This window comes from Falco cherrug, chromosome 1 (assembly GCF_023634085.1).
Source record: "Falco cherrug isolate bFalChe1 chromosome 1, bFalChe1.pri, whole genome shotgun sequence".
In the NCBI taxonomy this organism is placed as follows: Eukaryota; Metazoa; Chordata; class Aves; order Falconiformes; family Falconidae; genus Falco; species Falco cherrug.
Genome location: NC_073697.1, coordinates 70,045,006 through 70,059,738, shown reverse-complemented (window position 1 = coordinate 70,059,738; position 14,733 = coordinate 70,045,006). Strand labels below are relative to the sequence as shown.

Below are 14,733 nucleotides of genomic sequence, written 5' to 3'. Positions count from 1 at the left end.
ACTTCCAATTTCTCATGGCATGGAAGTCAGAAGGAGCTAAAATTTTCAAGAACCTCTTAATGCTGCCTAGATTCTTCAGTTTCTGTTCAGTCACAGACAAATGCAATAAAACCCTGCATTAAAACTGGTATTTAACACCACTGGCAGTATAGAATTTGTGTGAAGTTTTACACTATACGTGTTTGAGGAAAGCTAGCCAAATGCAGAAATAAATTACGAGACTAACAAGACAATACAGGTAAGAATATTAGCAGTATACAAGTGCTTCTCGCAAATGGGCAACAGTTTTCAAATCATTCATTAGAAACCAAGATGAAGCTGATTCGTAAGTAAAAACATCCAGGCAGATTCTGCACTAGCATGGGTTGCAAGAGCTCCACCAACTTCTCTTTCCACTATCTCAGATTCTCCTGTTTCTAAGAATGAAAAACTGATTTGGCAACAATCTATTTTAATAGCAGTAATCTGCCTTCTGCCATCCAGGTAACTCTTCCAATTTCCATATATTTATACCAGCAAAGAAGGTATAACAAGCCCCCTGATCCACTTCTTTTTCTTTCACATGTGTGAAGTTGCACCCATAAATCCACATTTAGATAGTCAGATAGGTGGCCTGAGATTCAACTGTGCTAAGCATCCAGCAGTTTTTAATGAAATCACTGCCTTTTTTGTTAAAAATTACCACTACGTGAAGCTCTTCACACTGTCTCTTTGCAAAAGGTCTTTTCCATCTCTCCCTGTAGATTTCCAAGCATTTTGCCCACAACCAAAGAGACCTTCCCAGTGGAATGATTCTCAATCCCTCACAAAGCACAGCACATTTTCTTGCTCTCACAGCCAACCTCTTTCTTCCACCTCTCTGTTTTTCTCACAGCCTCTGCCTGCTGATTCCCAGCCAACTCTTGGACTTGCCACACAGGTTGCTTGTGACTGGCCCAGCTTTCCATCTTAATATATTACCCCAGGACTGCAATTACCCTTTTTCCTTTGCTCTCTGTTTCAGCCCCTTTGTCTTCAGCCTGGCCCTTGAATGTTGTTGTTTCACATCTCCCCAGTCTGTCCGCTATTTTCTCTCTCCGTTTTCCCACTCTGCCTTCTCTGGAAGCCCTTAATCACACCTCTGCGTCCTCCCTGCTTCACCTCTTTCCCTCTCTCTCTTTCTCTCTCTGGTTACAGCTCTGCAGGCAGGGTTTACGAGCAGGGATCTCTAGTGATGTCCTACAGGAATACGCCTTGGCACACTGTCTGGACTGTTCAAGCCCTACTGCACCCCTGAGTGCCACAAAAAGCTCTACGCAGAGAGGCAAAACAGAAAAGAAATGCTTTACAGCCACTTTCTCTGTATGCTATTTTTTCCTCTCAGCATCTAAAGGAGATTTAGGAGGGGGGCGGGGAGAAAAGAGCTGAGATTTACAAACAACAATCAGGCAGGTAAATATTCTGCAGTTTAATTGCAGTCAAGGGAATACAGAAAGAGTATATTCAAGGCAGAATAAGCTAAAGTCCCCTATGCTCATAACTGAGCTACGATTTCAGATTCTTCTGGTGTGTCACCCAGTTACCTTAATACTAGTAATATCATTCCTGGAACCCACTTAGCCCTCTTTAGAATTAACTAGTATCAAACAGCCTGGTCTGGGCTGGTGAGCTGAGTGCCTGCTGGGGGGTGCTCAGAGTTAGGGCACTTGATAGCATCAGGTCCCATCACTAAGACCACAGACACAAGAGAATGTAAAAATGAATAGTCACGCTGTACTCTCTGCTACATTTTCTTTCCTGGTTTATTTTAGGGGAACACTGGTGTTACTGAGAGCAAAACTTGGAACAAATTTTTCATACTGATCATTCCTACGTAAGAGGTAGGCATGGCTACTTATCAGCTCCTGCAGTGCATATCCCTTGGTGTACCCAGTACTGAACTGGTGCAGGCAGAGATGGACTGCTTCACTGAGCTGCAGGGTCAAGCCTAGTCCACAAGGCCCAGAATCATGCCCAGGATTTTCCTTCACTCACAGTGCTGGGTTCCAACAAGGCATGAGCACATTTTTCCTGATGCATCAAGATACCTGTATGACTCCCCAAAAGGCCTCCTATCATCTATCATCATGGTGGCAGGTTTACCCCTTCACAACTCCTTCTTAACTTTAATCTAGCAGCAGTGTGCTCAGTTTGTACTTTGAAAGGAAGCGAGCATTTATTTCTAAAGATTGAGATGTATCACTTATGCAGCTTCACAAAGCGGACAACAGCAGTGTCCGGCATTCAAGTGAAGCAGAAAATGTTGCAGTAATTTAGAAGCCAAAGTCATATAGAAATCAGGAAAATTTTGGCTCTTAACTAAACACAGTTAGAAAACAGAAACTCTATTTACTGCCTCCCGGACGGAGATTTTTAAGTGTGTTCTACATAAAATTATTTTGCTGCAAAGTACTTTGCACTGAACTGCAGAGACAGCTGATACAGGACAGCCACCCATAACTGAGCTACAAAATGCCCTTAACGATTCACTGAAGCATCCAAGCCTTCCTCCCCTTCTTAATCACACTCTTTGGAATTGTTAAAGATTCATGCAGAGTGCAAAGAGGAGAGTTGCTTTGTGTTGAAAGTACAAAGTCTATTGTTGCAACAGCCTGAAAATTACACCCCTTAGTCACGTACACCCGTGTAGCAAAAATAACCTGTGTGTTCCCACACAAAACTTGAGAGCCAGCAAGTTCTGGCTGGCACCGAGGGTGGCAGTGCTCTTCACGAAGCAGCTCCCCTGCCTGCCTGCATCCACCGTAACTGAACACCTATCCTAACAATTGATCACTGAGATGAAGATACTGAATCTAGTACTTCTCTCATAATGAATTCAACATTTCTTAGGACAATGAGCATTTAAATTATTGATCACATAAACGGTCCAAAACAGTCCATAAAATTAACATATGAAAAGAACAAAAAATATACCCCTCTATGTTTTTGTTGTTGGTTTGTTTTGGGTTTTTTTTTCCTGGTGACATACAAGGCACTGGAACAAAGCTCAGAAGGAAAAAAAATTCTATCTGTACACTTAAAGGATTTTATGCGTGGCTTTTTTCCTTAATAAGTCATGGTTAGCAAGAAAAAGAATGTGCCAAAACCTGGTATTTTAATTAAACAGTGTACATTTCTCACTGGTTTTGTTTGCTTTTCTGCATATGGATTCCTCTAAGGTCCTTAAAGTTAGCAAACACAAATGCTTTTAAAGATGTTTCCGTGCAATATGTAATTGAAATTCCTTAAAATATTTAGAGACTTCTAGGAGGGAATGTTCTGCAACAATAAATTACTGTAGTGTCATGGTAGCAACATCAATGGCACGGCTGAGAGGGCACAGTAGTTTTTAAACTCCTATTCTTTGCTACTTATAATTTTGTCTATATGCTGAAATTTTTTAGCATTAACTCCAAACTGTATCTTTGGAATGCTTTTTTCTCCCCTCTCCATTTCCTAATTTAGTTCTGCATCATAAGCCAAAAGCAGTTTTCTCCTAAAACTCCAAAATTGTCATGCCTAGAACTGAATGAAAAGAGTTGGGTTTGTCTTTTAAAAGGAACAGAAGTTTGAAATATCTCTATCGGGTAAGAGTATTTCTGTATAGCTTGAATGCGTTTGCTCCAGCCTGTGAGCTTTTCCTGGCTGAACCAGGATGCGTCTTGATCTATCAAGGGATGCTCACATGCCCACCTAACCAAGCATGGAGACAGTCCCACAGAGCTCCACACGTGCTTAGCACCAAACGCTTTACAGGATACAACCTCCATTTACAAGATACTTAATTCATATGGTAAGACCTCTATTATTTCTTCTCATTCTGTGTTTCCTAGAATAAACCAGTACACAGCCACACAGAATTTACATCTTCACTATTATTTCCTAGGCTTATGATTGATGAGATAAATCTTAAATACATGGAGTGGAATGTAACTGCTCATCCTGTATTTTCCGTATCCTGAAAGAGAAGATCACTTCCTTCTCAGACAGCTTAAAATCTTAGCTATTTGGGGCCAGATTTTCAGGTATTTAGGTGCTCAATTCCCATGCAGCTGCTTAACTAGGTATTCAAACACAAGAGGCCTTCACAGCACTTGAGAGACCATTTCTGTGCTTTCCCCATTTTAATTGTTTTTCAAGGTTTATCTTTCCTTTAGCTCATTCTAGACTTTTCTTGCTTTTGTTTGTAGATCTTTCTAGGGCTTCCCAGTATGTCCCAGGGTAATTTTCTCTCTTCCCTGCAATCTGCTTTTACACATTTTAAAGAATTATTGGGCAGATCACTGACCTTTATAGGGGGCAACACCAACAGCACTGACATTGCAGTAGGGTGTAGACGCAAAGCCATAGCCTCTAGACCTTGGGTGGACCATTATCTATATTGCAAAGAGATTCTCTGTGTATTCACAGCAGAGAATGCCATTGCACTATCCTTTACTTTTCAATTAGGAGTAAAAATACAGGCCAGCAGGCCAAATTAAGAAATTGGGTGGGTTGGATTAAACGATATTAAAAAAATCTGGAGAGTTAAATTGCTGAGCAGGTAACAAATATGTTATTTTCTGCCAAATTTTTAATGGTATCTTTTAAAACAAACATGCCATAAAGTTTATACGTAGCTATGGCTAAAAGTGCCTGCAGAGCCAGGAGCCATACTTTAGTATGGGCAATAGCAGTTGAAGCTATAGCTAGGTAAATGGAATATGGACAAACCTGTCCCACTTCTTTTTATAAAATAAAAAATTAATTTATTTTCTTTTTAAAAACCAGTCCTCTCTAATCTGCTAGACCCTCTGAGGCTGTCAGCAAGAGCAGGCAGCGAAAACCCAGCTGACACAGACTGCTCGGACTTTTCAAGGAGCGTTGGCCAGACCCCCTCCGGCCAGCCATGAGGCAAGCGGAGGCGCCCGGCCCCGCCGGCAGCGGGCATTCCGGCTCCGCAAGCGGCACAGCCGGCGGGAGCGGGGCCGCCGGGCCGCAAGGGCCAGCTCCCTGCCGCAGGCCGCCTCCCCCAGCAGGCGGGGGCTCACGCTCGGCCGCGATCCAGTACCCCCCGCGCGGGGATGCCCGGAGGGGCCGCGCAGCCCTACGGGAGCGAGCGGCGGCCGGTGCCAGGGCTGCCCCGGGCGGGCGGCACAGCGCCCCTGCCGCGCCGGCCCGCTCAGCGGCTGCCCGCAGCCCCGCCGGCACCAGGCCCGGCCGCCCGAGCCCGCCGGGAGGGTAGCGAAGGCCAGGCCCGGGCTCCCCCGGCCGCCGGGGCTGTCGTGCCCACTGAGGCCGCTCCCCCGGAGGAGCGCGCTGAAGCAGCGCTGCGTATTCCAGCCAGGATGCGTTATCGGAATAAAACCGCATACCTGTACTTCACCTGCCTGCTTTAATGCCCCCCCAGGTCAAAACAAGGTCAAAAGACTAAACATAAGTATTTCTTCTTTCTCGGTAACCCATGACACGTCTCAGTATACTTAACGGTATCCATAACAACAACTATTCCTTGAGGAAATTTTAATTACAGCATTCTTCAGAACTGTTGATTGTTTATTGTGACAAGACAAAGCACATGGGAAGAGAAGACTCATTGAGAAACATGCTTTAAACCAGGCTGAGGAAAAGGTTGCTTTACACTTTTATTTCTGATGCATAAAAAGCCACATTAAGCATAGGATGAAAAAGATTTAAAAAAAAAAAAAAAAAGGTGCCTGTACCTAGTATTGCTCTTGGAGGAGTGATCACGCTGAACAAATTTCAAGGGAGTTGAGAAAGCTGGAAGATGCACTGATTGCAAATTAAAAAGAAGAGCAGAAGATATGCAACAATGCTAGAATTTTCTTGGTAATATTGAACTAGATTCTGGCACCCTTAACCACTACAGGCATTTTTTTTTGGGGGTGCAAATTCTGGGACAAGGTATTCTTAATGCAAATAGAAGTCAAGACTACACCACAACTTAAGAGGAGCAAACAACAGCGCAGACTGGGATGTGTATTTAAGGGAAAAAGAAACCAAGGAGGAAGGAATGAGAAACTGCTAATAAAAACATCAAAGGATAAGGTAAATCAATTAGAAAAACAGGAAAGATCTCCTCAGTTGAGAAGGATGAGTGGATGATTCTTCCTCCCCACCCCCACCACATTACTGGCATCTGGTACAGAGAATAAATCCAGCAACTGCTTTTGCAGTGCAAAGATCTTCCTTTCCATTTTGTGAACAAGGGGTGTAGGTGGAAAACCACATTGACTTTAACGTGTTAATTCCATGTGTACTAACCTGAGTATTCTTCGTGAACCCTGTAAGGAACAAACCCAGCAGACTGACAACAGCACAGAGAGACTAGAGAATAATTCAAAGTCATACATGAAAATGATGAATGCTACCGAATCTCTTTTGAGGATCATCTACATTTTAAATAAATTCAGATTTTAGGTGACAAGTCAAGTTTACACCGGTCATGGGGTCACTATTTCACATAGTGACAACCAGAAAATCCAGCCATGCTTTAGGAACTTCGGGATCGTGTCCTCTAGCCACTGAGCCATTAAGCACAATCTGAAATTTTCAGGCTGTGACTGCATTAGCAAACTCTGACACCCGTCACAGCAGAGTACAAGCAGACAGGACTCAGGCATTAAAAAAAATCACAACCGCAAAAGAACTTCAGTCCAATATTCCCTCATGCCTCACTTTGTCTGTGTTAAAATCTCTTTAGGAGTATAATATACCATAGGATGCTTCACAATCAAGAAAGATACCAGCTGGGGCTTTGAAGTCAAGAATATCAACTCCCCATGCAAGAGTCCAGAGTAAGAAATTTCAGAGGAGGAAGAGGCATGCTGCAGAAATCTCAGGAAAAGGCCTTTCAAAGTGAGGCGAGATCACAGCTTCCCATTCTCCAAGTTAATTACTTAACCTCCTAGAAAAAGCAGCAGAAAAAAATTGCTTACACATGACCTACAAAGAGCAGGCAACATAGGAGTGGAAAAGCAAATCAGAACCAAGAGTGTGCTTTTGCTTAGAAGCTGGGCAATGGTGGTGGGGGACACAGAGTTACAGTATTGTGGTTAGCACAGTGGGACCCCGATTTCTCAACTGGGCCTCTGGACATCAATACAAGAAAGGTAAAGAACAGACAGGTGACGAGTTTCCATTTCAAAACAGTTCAGCCACTTTAATTTACCTGCACCACGTTGGAAATACGTAGTTTAGCTCCTCTCTGCATGCTCCTTTGCATTCAGTTTATTTCGTCTTTCACACTCCAAATTTTCAGTTACTTACTCAACTACCAAATCTTCTTTGCCTGCTTGTGAGCAGACACAGCACTATATTTAAATTTCTGTTCTCATTTGGTTTAGTATTTCAACAAAGTACACCTCTTGTTTCCAGGCTAACAAGTGCGCTGAGGAGTGGCCAGCACGGTGTTGGCCGTGAACTCAGTGATTTAAGGTAATCTGAAGAGAGAAAGCTATTTAAGGAGCGGGGAAGGGGGGTGGGAGGTGGTTAGAAAGACACTTTTCTTATGTTTCCCCTCTCTGTCAAGACTGGAAAACAAGTGTCAAAAGCCTTGCCTTGTGTTTTGTGTCAGCACTAATTACATCCCTGCTGCCGGCCAGTTCTGAGCGCTGCATCCCACCGAGGGGGAAGGCCTCCCACCCCAGCAGCCCGCAGACCCCTCTCCCCACGCCGGGAATGCCTCCAAGGGGGAGTGCGCTGCTGTTTTGACAATCCCTTTGTTTGCTGCCTGGCAGAGCTCCATCTCATTTCGTCAAAGGCAGTGTTTCCACGTCCTGCCCTATATTCTGCCCCAGCTTCGCAGCACCCCACATTCAGATACCCTTTCTCATTTTCAGTAATCTCTCATTTTCAGTCCATCTCACTGGAACAATGGAAATGTTAGACCCTAAAAACATTACCATGTTAGACCCTAAAAACATTACCAAGCATGGACATGGCATCTTTACTTCCCCGCATCTCACTGAAAACGAAGAGAAAATAAGTGGAATGAGGTTCTCCTCCACGTAAGTGAGAGTGGCAGATTCCGGCCCTTTGATAGCTGTCGATTTTGAGTAATCCTGGTGGGTACATTTAAATCCTTGTTAAGGGCTCCCACATTCATTAAAAATAAATCCAGTAGTTATTTGACTGTGTAATTATTAGGGATAATTTGCAATTAAGCAATTGGCCTCTGATGAAGGGACAGATAATTGATCAGCCTGGTTTGGCATTTTAGAATGGGGTGGGGGTAATTAAGTAAATCCAGTCAGCTAAATGTCTTCCTTCCCACTACATCTTTTCCCACCTTTAAATGCAAACCAGACCTCACGCAGCTGTGCAGGCCATGGGAGTCTAAGCCTATTAAAGAAATCTTTTAATGACTGTAAAACTACGACTAATTGAAATAAAAATATTTTCACACTATTTTCACATTGTGCAAATGGATCCAAAAATAATTCTTAATGCAATGCATGGTGCACAAACTCCTCTGCCTGACAAGTGCAGCATGTAATTTGCACTAATTAGTCCAAAGCGGGGGCAGTGTGAAATTAACATGATTCATTAATTCTGCGGCTTATGTTTTACATATTATGTGTTTACATCTCAAAACTATCAGGTTCTCTGCAACCCAACACACCACACTTCTGAAATTGTCACATTCAAGAAGTTATCCTCACATCTCTTTGGGTGCATTCAGATTTGATTTTTGAATTTGCAACTTGCCTATTTGTTTCAAAGCAACTGGTTGATTTTACGTTGCAAGGTTTCTTCCTTTGTCCAAATCTTGGCCTCAGCTCCTTTCTGACAAACTATTCTTTTGGGTGGCTCAGGTCACTGTGGGATAAGCATGAACAGAGCAGCAGGTGAAGAAGCAATTTTCAAGAAGCAATTTTCAAACTACTTTATGTTCTAAAAAAATTTAATAAATCCTTCGTATCGACTAAATCTGAAGTTTTCATGATGCTGTTCCAATATTTGCTCCTATAATGATATCAGGAGATGTTCATTAAAGATCTAATCCAGAGCCCCATGAAAGTCAACAGACAGACTTCCACTGGCTTCAGAAGGCATAAATATGCCAGCTTCTCTTTATGCTACAGAACACGGGCCTCCAGGAATTGTAGCATTAGCCAAGCTGTCTTATAAAATAAATTATCGAGTAAATGGTGCAGAAAAGCATTCTAAAATATATCAGACATAGCTAAATATTACATTTCTGCAAATTAAGGTGCAACAATTGTATTTACGTTGTTGGGACATACTCGCCATGTTGAACCTGATCCCCTGCTTCCCAATATACAGGCTACATTTCTACAGAGACTCAGTGCAATGTTACACCAAGAATTAGGTGTGATATTGAATATACCAACTTTGTTTACTTGTTATCGTACTGATTGGTAATGAAGTAATGATGATGTGTGTGCTTTTTATTCCATACAAGGCTTAAAGGCATGCCTGTCCCAGATAGCTCTCAAAACCTGGCTGACACTTTGTAAACATGTCTGCCTGTCACACAGAGGCAGAGGTTGGCCTACCCATACAAACATCTCTTCATTACTCTCAGAAATACAGCAAAAAGATCTGCTGAGATTCACCTGTCTCCCACAATCAAGAGAACTTGAGGCTGTTTTCTGTACCTGAAGGTACCTGGACAAGGTACCTTGAGGCATGAAAGAGCAGCTCCCGTAAGTGGTGGGAGAATGACAGGACAGTGTGGCAGAAACGATGCCTGGACTGGACTGTACAACACCCCAGTTGACAAGCAGGCATTCTGCACTAGACATCCAGTAAAGCCAAGAAGGCAGCACAGGCAGAAAACTGGCCACTCAAGGAGCTGGATGCACATCAGCAAAGGTAAGAGCTGAAGTGTCATGAACTGTGAGCTTGCTCAGCTGGGGCTCCAGGAGGAAATGGGTGGGAAGTGGTCATTTGAGACCCCTCCGAAAAAAAGGGGAAGTCAGGAGGAAGACTGTCCTTTGAGTGACATGCAAAGGACACACCGCAAATGAGAAAGGAGACTTTTTAACGATACAAGCCTGACAAAAACTAATGTCCTTCACACTATCTAAAGTAACCTGCTAATGTTTATAAGAACCACCTGAGGCAGAAAGCAGATAGGTTTTGGAGGTTCATAGGTTCTGCAGTAAAAAAGAAGAAAATAACTCCATTAGAAACAGCCACTTTGAGGGCAGATGTCATCATCTGTTTAAGTCTTCTGGCTGTTGGTCTGGGTTTTTTCCCAGTATAAAAACATGTAGGTTTTTGGTTAGTAACCAAAGTCAAGAGCAGGAGTAACAGGCATATTTTCTTCCTCACAGAGACAAACTAACCTCAGGCTGGTCCCATCTTGCAGATCAGAATATGGCCACATCAGTTACCTTGTTGAGAACAACAGGGACAGACCAAATGTGTGTATGTAGCTTCACTGTTAGCAAATGCTTCGTTAAAACAAAGCCATTATTTAAAAAGATAGAAAACCGTTTATACACAAGTCCTCCATTTAGCAAGATTTCCTGATTGGCTGTGCATCATTAAATGACTTATTTGTGTCAGTCTGTTTCAGGATACAGCTGGAGCACGCAATGTCATCAAGAAGTGCTATTTGATTGCAGTGCAGTACTTTGGGTGGCTTTTAGAAAGCAATAGATTATAGCATTACCATGTACCACGCATAACATCTCTATGCCACTTAGCAAGTATGAGGCCAAAATGAACACTCTAACCTTGAAAATACATTACTAAAGTGCTGCCTCGTGGACTGATACACAAAATGGCTAAGTTTAGTGATCCTTCAAATCCTGGTTCCCTGGTGAGCACAAAGGGTTCTGATGTGCAAGGCTCTGTCAGCCATTGCATGGGGCGTAAAGAATGTGATACCTTCAGGAGTACTTGGGCTACCTGGAGTAGGAAAGGCACTTAGAAGAAAAATTGTATCCTTTGGTAAGGAGCAGACAACATTCCAGCATAAATTTAGACCTGTTCTTAAAACATGTAGTCAGGCAAATGTCCCTACAGGTAAACAGCATGGTACTGAAATATCCCAAATCAAAGCTGGGCAAATATGAAAACAAGTGCTATTGGTTTAGAAGTTAGGCAACTTCACTGCTATGATCAACTACATTAATTTCTGCTCTCTTCAGAAAAGAAAGCTGGCTCATTTAAAACAGAGTTTCTGTGCACCTTGAAATAAATAACATGAAGATTTTTCTAGCACTATTAGGAGATTGAGCTGACAATACCTTAATAAGTAAAGGAAGTACAAACTCTAAGCATTGTGTCATGTAAGAAAGCTACAACGCCAGCTGTTTAAACACCGAAAATGGAAGCAGCATTTTTTCTGATATACTTTTACTAAGACTTTTGCCAGAATAAGAAGCTGACTCATATTGTCTGTGTCCTAAAGTCCCTTTTAGTTTGAGTGACACAACAGTCACTGACTCCAATGTGCTGTTTCTATGGGTATCACAAACATGAATAGCCTGCAGCCAAAGAGTTTTGATAGATAACTAAATGAGCTACATGACCAAATGATATCTGGTTTATTTTCATGCAGGTAAACTCACATTTCTGCACTATTCTGATTCTATGTAAGTCTGTGAAGAACGGAAATCTCTCCTTGGTTTTTAAATACATGATATCTTGGTACTTGAGGTGCCCCTTTACCTTTTCAAGTGCATTTTTTAATCCAAAAAAAGCACCCGTTTAGAAATGGATCTTCTTTATCTGCATACGCAAGTGCACAATTTTAGGGGCAGTAGGCTATTATTGTTATATCTGCACATCGATTTATATTTGTGCCTATTTGACTACTACCAATGTAGAGGTGGTCTTGTGTCAGGACGTGCTTGAGATTCAAACGTGAGAAAAGGTGTATATTCAAATCTGGTGTTTGCAGGGGGTGGGGGGGAGGGTCAGGTCAGGGGGTGTTTGTAATTCCACACTATCTCTTCCTAATGGGAAACTTGTAAAATCTCACTTGCTGTCCTGGAAAGGATTTGCACAGCTCTAATAGAAATGCTCGACTAAGATGGATGGGTCTGGGAGTGTCACATGGCCTTCCTGAGCATAAGTTATGTTACTAAATCAGCATATTGATCTGGGAACACAGCGTCCTGGAATCCTGAAAATGTCAGGCACAGACTCAGTGCTTCACTTCTTTAAAATCAAATTAATTTAGCCAGCTTACTCTGGAGAAGAAATTACGATGTCAGATACAGGCAAACAGCAGGGCATCAAGCATTCCAAGTACCACTGCCTTTGACCGTTTTGAAAGGAGACACCAAAAGGAGATAGCTGGGTTGCCACCTAGTTCTCCCTTGGTGGAAAGAACAACCACCACAGGTAATATGTGTCTTTGCTTATGTGAACTCTGGCATCTCTGGGCCTCGCAACTCTCTGGATCTTTGGTGATTCCCAAAACAGAGGCAATCAAAGGGGTTGAGAAGTAAAATTATATGATTACATGTGATGATACTAGTTCATCTACCTTACCCATGGGCTACATTTGAGATTAAAGGCTCAGATATTCCATGCCTTTGTACTGCGATCCCCAGTTCTGCACACATGTTTAATCAAGTGTGCTAATCCACAAATGGGTGGTCAGGGTTGAAGCATCTGGTGTGAACAGAACACTTTCAGCAAGCAGGGCCCATCAGCATGAATAAGTTTGTAGGCGTTAGCCATGTATATTTAGTTGGTAGAGTAGTTAGATATTGGCACAAATTGCTTCTGGGGAAAAAGGGAAAGCCTGCCAAAACCTATTACAAAGTGGACATTCTCTTCTTACCTGACTCGACAAAACATATAAGGCAAGTGTACACTGCATGTAAGGAAAAGGAGTAACAGGAAAGTTTCAAAGAACAAAGCTGATTTATGTTCTCGACTAGACATACCAATGCATCCTGTTCTGACACCGCAAGACAGCATACCTAGCTTCAATTCCTACACCACAAGGACCAGGTGCAGCATGGGAGCCCCCAAGAAACACAAACTCTAACTCTGCCATACACAAAGAGTGGGGCTGGAGAAGCTCTGCTGGTGATTAACCCTGGCAGCTCCAAGAGTTCAACTCCCTGGCAAAGGAGGGATGACTATGGCAAAGGCCAGATGCAGAGCAACCACCCCAATCTCCCACAGCTTCTCATGAAGGCTCCCACCTCCTCCCAACCTGCAGGCTTGTCTGGTCAATGCTATTACAGACATCTCCTTTTGGGCTTTACTACCCTCAAGCTGAACACACCTTTTCTGTGTTGAAAAGCTCACTAAAGCTAAAAGGTAGGCCTCCAACTAGTTCACTACATGCTGGTACAGAATATTTTAACTAGTCATTTTTTACTAGAAATCCTAGAGGCAATACAGGCATCACTACAGTGATCTGAGGGTCACGAAGACAGAGGCAGATGTATCAGGAAGCTGCAGCCAGAGAAAGAGACAACAGGACTTTGTCTGACCTGTACCCTTTGGGGATGAGATGGTCAGGCTGTTGTTATCCACTGCAAGCGAAAAATGCTCAGCCACAACTTGCTGATACTGCGGAGCTAGCAAAAGAGGGGGAAAAACAGCCTGAATATGTTATCAAGACGACTACAGTTTCTTCACTAGATTTCAGCAGAGAAAAGCTGTACAGAGACAGCCTGGCAGCCGCCCTGCCCTTCTTCTCTAAGGCAATGATGAAATATAACCAACCAAATTTCCTTGCTAGCATAAACTGGAGGATTCATATTGTTCATATTTGAAATAGGATTATGCAAAAGAGAGCTGGATTGTAGGCTGTTTGATAGGGAAGGGGGGAAAACAGTTCTAGGTCCCAGCAGGCCAAAACCTCCTTCAAAATAATATAACAAAAGGTGATGATGTTTTCTCTGGAAAACATTATACATGGCAAAATTCTATTTAGCATTTACAGAAACTGAGCAAAAGGGAATACAGATCCTAGGAACTTATTAGGTTCAGTGAAGAGAGTGGGAAGCAGGCAATAAAGAGCTGCATAACATGCAGCACAAATACCTGTGCTCATCGCAGCTAACATGAACAGCTCCCTCATACACCAGACATTGCTTTTGATTTGTCCCTCTTGCCCCTCAGAACCTCCCCTTGGCTTTGCTAAATATAGACAAGCCCTGATGTGCATCAATAGCTAGCCTTAGTTTCAGCTCACCGCTTCCCATTTCTCACAGAAGTGGGAGCGGTACAGGACATCATCCAAGACCCTGATATTTATTTCCCCTGTTGTCCTGCATGAGGAATGACCCACAGCCCCACTGCCTCTGCTGTACTTTGTGAGGTTTCTCCACATCTCCCCTCAGTTAAGGGGAAAGCAATTCCCCAGGAGAGGCTTCGTCTCCACTGTCAGGAATGTTCTCAGTTCTGGCTGCTGAGGCACACAAAGATGTTCAAGAATATCATTAAATCAAAGCTAATCAGATGGCTCCCTGTTTGTCTCAAGACACTGTTCAGACTTCTTCATTTAAAACCATGCATAGATTTGGCTTAATCTGCTTCACAATTCTTTCCTTTCCAATTCCCCCACTTATCTAATACTGCTTTTTCTTTGTCATTTTCCATGCCCTTCCGACACAGCCTTCCTGTAAGTTTTCACCTCATTTCACCATTGATTTTCAAGCCCTGTCTGAGGATGCATTCCTTTTCTCCTCTGTGTCTTAATTTCTCTCCTTGAAAAGCAAGATCTATTTCAGCTGTGCTGCCTCTATGAAGACAGGGAACAACGCA

The 14,733-nt window shown here is 42.8% G+C and overlaps 1 long non-coding RNA gene across 1 annotated transcript in view; it reads right to left on the bottom strand.

Annotated features, from left to right (window-relative positions):
- Nucleotides 1-8,733: 8,733 nt before the first annotated feature.
- The window catches only part of LOC114015365 (uncharacterized), a 38,223-nt gene continuing 32,223 nt past the window's right edge, over nt 8,734-14,733 (bottom strand). Inside the window, exon 3 of the long non-coding RNA XR_003559252.2 lies at nt 8,734-8,838. This is a non-coding gene — a long non-coding RNA (uncharacterized LOC114015365). The remainder of the gene's footprint in view (nt 8,839-14,733) is intronic.